Source organism: Cannabis sativa, chromosome 4 (genome assembly GCF_029168945.1).
Source record: "Cannabis sativa cultivar Pink pepper isolate KNU-18-1 chromosome 4, ASM2916894v1, whole genome shotgun sequence".
Taxonomy (NCBI): Eukaryota; Viridiplantae; Streptophyta; class Magnoliopsida; order Rosales; family Cannabaceae; genus Cannabis; species Cannabis sativa.
In genome coordinates this window covers 59,738,459-59,745,039 of record NC_083604.1, presented here as the reverse complement: position 1 = coordinate 59,745,039, position 6,581 = coordinate 59,738,459, and the positions used below count along the sequence as shown (strand labels likewise).

General features: G+C 32.5%; 1 long non-coding RNA gene across 1 annotated transcript; it reads left to right on the top strand.

Moving 5' to 3' along the window:
* Positions 1-3,791: 3,791 nt before the first annotated feature.
* LOC133036536 (uncharacterized) lies at positions 3,792-6,347 on the top strand. The gene is made up of 2 exons (XR_009687147.1): positions 3,792-4,049; positions 6,119-6,347. It is a non-coding gene; the product is annotated as an uncharacterized LOC133036536 (long non-coding RNA).
* Positions 6,348-6,581: the final 234 nt, after the last annotated feature.

Sequence of the window (6,581 nt, the reverse complement as noted above, 5' to 3'; positions counted from 1 at the left end):
CTAAACCAGCTGAGAATTGACAATTTTGATGAAGAAACTTCCCCTATTCTGCTAGTTTCTAGGGTTGTCAAAGGAAGAGGAAGGAAAACGGTGGTTTTCCTTTGATTTCTTGATTTTTCTTAATTACTAGATTTTGTTTTTAATAACTTAGTAATTAAAAATTATTTTCAGCCTAGTAAACTCTAATAGGTTGTTTTGTTGTATTTTCAATTTTTAGTTTTTAAAAAATATTTTTAAAAGTGAGAACAGAAAACAGGTTTTTGTCATTTTAAAAACTAAATAGTGCTTGGCTAATATTTTCTTAAAAATAGTTTTTAAACAACAAAAACTGAAAACATGTTTGGATAGTAAAAACAACATGTATTTAAAATTATTTTTTTAAAAAATATATATTTTTAAAAACAAAAAAAAAATATAATATATATATTACTATTCTTTCTTTCATTGTTGTGTTGTTCTTTCTTTTGAAAAATAAACATCACAAATTTTAATTTAATTCTATAGCATATTAATATCTAATTTATTTTAAAAAAACAATTTTAAATAATAAGTGAATATAATATTATACTACTTAAAAATATAATCATGAAATTCTTAAAGAAATTTTTTAATCTAAAATAGATATAAAATAATTATTAGTCTACAATATATCCTCATAAAAATAAATTTAATCTTGAGGTATCGTCAAATATCTATCTATTTTAGTTAGAAGTTACGTGTCGAGGCACGTAAATATTAGTTTTATTTAAAGTTTAGTTATTTTTTTTTATTTAGATTGTATCTAAAGGTATGATCATGCGAATGATTTATTTTATTAAGGTAATATTTGTGCTATTATAATTGGTTGGTAAAATATAATTGGGTATATATAAGTCATAACAAAATAATACTTATTATTTACTTATAGAAAATTTGGAGGAACAAGATATAAGTTTTGCTAAATTTAAAGCAAACATTATGTAACAAAAATTTAAGAAAATGTGCAATCTTAAAATAGAAGAAAAAATTATTAAAAACAGTCTTAATATCTGAAATATTATTAGAAAACCTAAAAAGTGTATAGTGAAACTTCTTCCTAATCTTTCATTGGTTCAGCTGCTTGAATGGTGAATTGATTGTACTTTGAACTCATCGTTCGGTTTTGATCTACATACAACTGTATTCTCTATTTTTTAGCTGATAATTGCTCCGTAATTTTTTGGATAAATAACCTACGTTTTTGTAAAAATAATTAGTAATAAGATTTATTATACTTCTATTTATGAAAATGGATAAATTTTACATATTTATTTTTTTATATTTACCTCGTCCGAATATGACTTTAGTTGAACTGCAGTACATGAGAATATATTTTCCGCAACATCTCCGAACATCACAGCATCCAGCAACTCGATACCATCGTCAAGTTGTACATATGTCCTTGCACTAATAATTTATACAGATTATATAATGGTTAGTATGAATATAAAATAAGTTCAAATATTAATTTAGTTATGATGTGTTTACTGTGGTGTAGGAAGACATCTTTTTCCGCATTTTAGATTTTCACAATCTGCTTCTTCATTATTGTTGTAAAACATAAGTTTCTTATTACATAAATCACCCAAAAAAATGAGAAATGTAGATTTTTAGTTAGCTACTTCCTTTAGAATATATAATTGATTCAAGATAATTAAGGTATTTTAGGTCTTCTCAAATCTAGAATGTGTGAACAACACCACACATGCTTTTCCCAATGAACAGTAATACTATTATATTTCCTACCCCCAAGACCCAATCATGGACCAAACTTTCACTAAGAATTTCAAATCCATATGCCCAACCAAAGAATTCGACGCCTTCACCTTTCAAGATCTCTGAACACCTAACATCTTCGACAATACATACTATGAAAATTGTAGATGGAGAAGATTAGATAAACCACTTTAACTCACTGCTTTATTTGGAGAGACACTCATTTCCTCTAATTTTTCGTGTGGAACTTATGACACTGCACTACAACTTCTAAAATTTTGTGCTCTGACTGAGGAAAAATATACAAAATAGTGAAACACCAATTAGAGCATATCATAAACAAAAAACTGGTAAAGAAAATAAATAAATAAAAAATATGTTTATCCTTTTCAATTTACAAATAAATGACAGATTATCTAAGCTTTTTTTCTAGTTGTGTATGTCAACAAAAGAATGGATATGAAAGGAAAACACTTCCTTGTAAGAATGTAAATCACATGAATATTCACAATGCAAATCACATGTAAGAATGTAAACTACCGATAGAGTAGCAAACCACAAAATGCAAAACCTTCAATCACCCAGAGCAAATTAAACATTAACAAAACCTTAATAATAAGTCGGTGGTGGGTACATTCCTCCTGGAGGACCCCTTGGCAAAGGAGAAGTTCCCGACTGGTGATGGTGTTGACCTGGATAAGACCTTGAAGATGATGATAACCCATAATGACCACTCTCTCGATACCCACTTGAAGGTCCTCCACCTGAATTTGGAGGTAATCTATACATAGACGAAGCAGCACCACCAACACCACCCGGACCTACGATTGGAATTTCTGTTGTAGGGAGTGTTTAAAGGGTATATCAATTGATGCGGAATGGGTAAAAGTTGTTTGGGATTGGGATTGGGATTGGGAGTGAGATTATGGCTAGCTTTAGGGCCATTTAAAAAAAAAATTAAAATTGATGACCACCTCTATATCTACAGCAACAACAAAAGAATTTCTTACCCATCTTGGAGTAAGAATGGGCTTGCATGCTGGAAGTTCTTGTTGAGTAAATCTCGAATCTGACATTGTTTCAAGTGGAATCATTTAAGAAAAAAATTATAATGAAAAGCTTTATAGAAGTTAGTCGGTAACAATAATAAAATAATTCATACTCTAGTACAATGTTTTAGATTAAGTAGACTTTTTGCTAGTGCCTAGGCTATAATACATGATAGCTAACCCTATCATCTTTTATCAAAACAAAAGTTGTGTGACTTCCATTTGTTTGTTTAGACAATTTCTTTTCTTTGATGTTGTAAGATCAACAATACTAAATAAATTAAACAGCATGCATTCAAACAACGGAATCACATGCCAATATCAAAATGACAATCTGCAGCAATCATGATGTTGTTTCGCTCTTCAAATAGACATTTTAAAATTATTTCAAAAGCATAGGCACGCCCGAGTTGAAAATTCTCAATCCATTTAATTCCACATCAAACTTAAACAGACCTCCTAATCCTCAACTTACAACCTACCAGGCTGCAAGTTTAGTTCCAAACAAACAACACAGAAATCACAGAGTGCAAAGGTTTCAGGTCTAAAAGTTGTTACGGGACAACCGAAGAAGGGAAACTCAAAGGGACGTGTAATACCCGGAATTAAGAAATGGATTAGCAAAACCCTAACTAGATAATTATCTATAATTGAGGAATTATATTATTATATAGTTCAATATATGTGATTTTATATGAATTTTAATATATTAAAGACCCCGTTGGTGAGCCAGGGGCATTTTGGTAATTATGACCCGAGAAGAATAAAATGATGAAATTAATTTAATTACGTGCCTAATAGAACTATATTATTATATAGTATGCTTGTATTGTCTTTTCAGGTGTGTTCTGACATGTTAGCGCAGTATAGTCACAACCTGGAATTTCGGGCCGAACTGGGTTCGGGCCCGAAATGTAAATTGGATTGATTATTCGACATTTTATTTGATGAATGATAATCTGAAATTTATTTTAAATGAATTGAGTATTGAATGACTATTTTACCCTTGTGAGGGTGTATGTGGGTATTTAAGCCCTAAGGGCATTTTGGTCATTTGACCCCTAATTACTATGTTTGGAAAATATGATTTTTGAGGAAATGAAATGTTAATTTCTGGTGGCTTTCCCCTCTCAACCGAACCCTCTCATCCTCTCTAACCCTCTTCTTCTTCAAACTTGATTTTTGAGAAGAAAGCTTGATTTTTAGCTTGGTTTGGAAGCTTGATTTGTGTTGGAAGCTTGGAGCTTGTTTGAGCAAGAGATTGAGGTAGTTTCTAGCTAAAATTATATGAGTTGTTTGTTGAATTCATGGCTGAAATATGGTGATAAAAGCATGCTTGAGATTGTTTATTCTTGGTGTTGCATGCTTAGTGAATTGGATGTTTAAGCTTGTTAATCTCTTGATTTGTGTAGGATTGAGCTTAGAGTATGATTCTAGGTTGTTTTTCATGCTTGAATCTAATATTTACTTATTGTTTTACTGCTGGAAAATATTTGGTTGTTGTAGATGAAGCTCTTATTCAAGAGCTTGATGTTGCCATGAACATGCTTGAACTCTATGATTTTTTTATGCAATCTAAATTGAGGGATTAATTGCTGGATTTTAATGCTTGATAATGTGTTTTAAATCCTTAGTATTTGCTAGCTGTTGTAAGTGGATTGATTGAGAGTTTGGTTGTGAAAAGCAAGCTTGAGTTTGGTGCTTTAATGGCACTTTTTGATTTTTAGTGCAATTGTTGTGTTTAAGTTGTGGAATATGTTTATTATGACATATATTGATGCTCTGGAGAGTTTTGGAATGTTTGGGGATGATTTGAGTGAGTTTTGGGGGTTTAAAGATTGAGAAATTTCGTGTTCTCTGCCCAGATAACCGGAATTCCGGTTGGTTCAGGGCTGCTCCATCCGGAATTCCGGTTGGAGTTCATCGGGAAATGCTGAATTTTGTTTCGGGCCATAACTTTTGACTCGGGACTCCGTTTGGGACGTTCTTTATACCGTTGGAAAGCTCTTTTCGAGCTCTATGTGATTATCTGTATTTGAAATGCCATGAATTTATTTTATGAATGTTAAATCAGGGGTTAACCCTATTTGTGAAAATCCAGAATTGTGTGACTAGGATTACCGGCACCTGGTCAGGAGCACCCGGGGATTCGGAATCTCTGCCTTTACGGGACAACAGGTAAGACAGTAGTTGCACGTAGAGATATGCACGATGGTGCTTATATTGAATATTATATTGGTGATAATTAGAAACCGAGATTAGGGTTATTACCCTAAAGTGAGCGGTTTAATGGCCTAGGGTTATTACCCTAGTAATTATTAATGTGTAAATGCTATGCCATACTAAATATACTGTAATAAAGAATTATGTGCACAAGGCATAATTAAGTTAGACTCGGTAAATTAGTACCTTGAGTTTGATAGTAATACGGTCTAGGGTTATTACCCTAGAATTTATGTGAAGGTAAGAAAGTCATGATGTATAATAATATTGCTAATCAAGTGAAAGCATGAATTAGGGTTATTAATCTCTATAAGTGATATTTTGAGCATGCAATGATATGTTATATGAGAGACTATTTGGTATGTAATTTAGGGTTATTACCCTAAGATTCTATATGTGTTTTGATATCTATTGAATACATGCATATATTTCAAGAGTTATGTGCATAAGACATAACTTGGTTAGACCTAGTATATTACTAGGATAAACCACTGAAAGAACGTAATGTATGGATTACGTAAATATATATGAATAGGGTTATGCGAGCAAGGCATAACCAGGTTAGACTCGGTAATTATAATCGAGATAAACCTTACTAAGGCCTTATTGTAAATAGAAGTGTGAGCGTAACACGTAGGTCTATGCTACAAAGACATATATAGACGTGTGGGAGCAACACGTAGGTCTATGCTACATAGACATATATATGCGTGTGAGCGTAACACGCAGATCTATAGCAAATAGACAAATAGTGCAGTGGCACCAATAATTATGTGATAAATATATATGTTGAGACTAAGGGTTATGAGCTCAAAGCATAACCAGGTTGGACTCGGTAATAAGAACCAAGATGAACTGATCTAAGGCCTTATTGTAAATAGACATGTGAGAGCAACACGTGGGTCTACGCCACGTAGACATAAATAGACGTGTGAGCGCAACACGTAGGTCTACGCCACGTAGACATAAATAGGCATGTGAGCGTCACATGCAGGTCTATGTCACACAGACAAATTTGAATAGCATTGTTGTTTATATTGTATGATGAGCATATTATATATATGTTTTACACTGTCTTGCTGGGCTTGGCTCACGGGTGCTCTACTGTGCAGGAAAGGGTAGGACTTATGCTGATCAGCCATGAGTGCAGGAGCTGGACAAAGAATGTACATGTCCGGGCCATATCAGACCAAGCGGGTTAAGGGTCTATCAGTGATGAACTTTTGAATTCTATTTTGCCGTTTAGGTCGGCTAGAAATAAATGACTTGTAATAGCATTTGTAAATATTTTTGGGATCCCAACTATTTTAAAAGTTTAAATATATTACAAGTTTATTTTCATTCTGTTTAATATAAAAGTTTAAATTCTGCGCTATTTTGATTAGTAATCCCGTTTAGGGGATTAGGGTTTCATAAGTATTTTGGGTAGCGTGCCTATTTATTCAGGGCGTTACAGGACGGGTATGTGATTTCCTCCCATATTATTGTTTGATTTTCTACTTCTAGTTTCTTCTGAGTAGTAACATAGCCATAAGTGAGGGTCTACAATAAACTTGGGTGGGTCACTCTAAACAA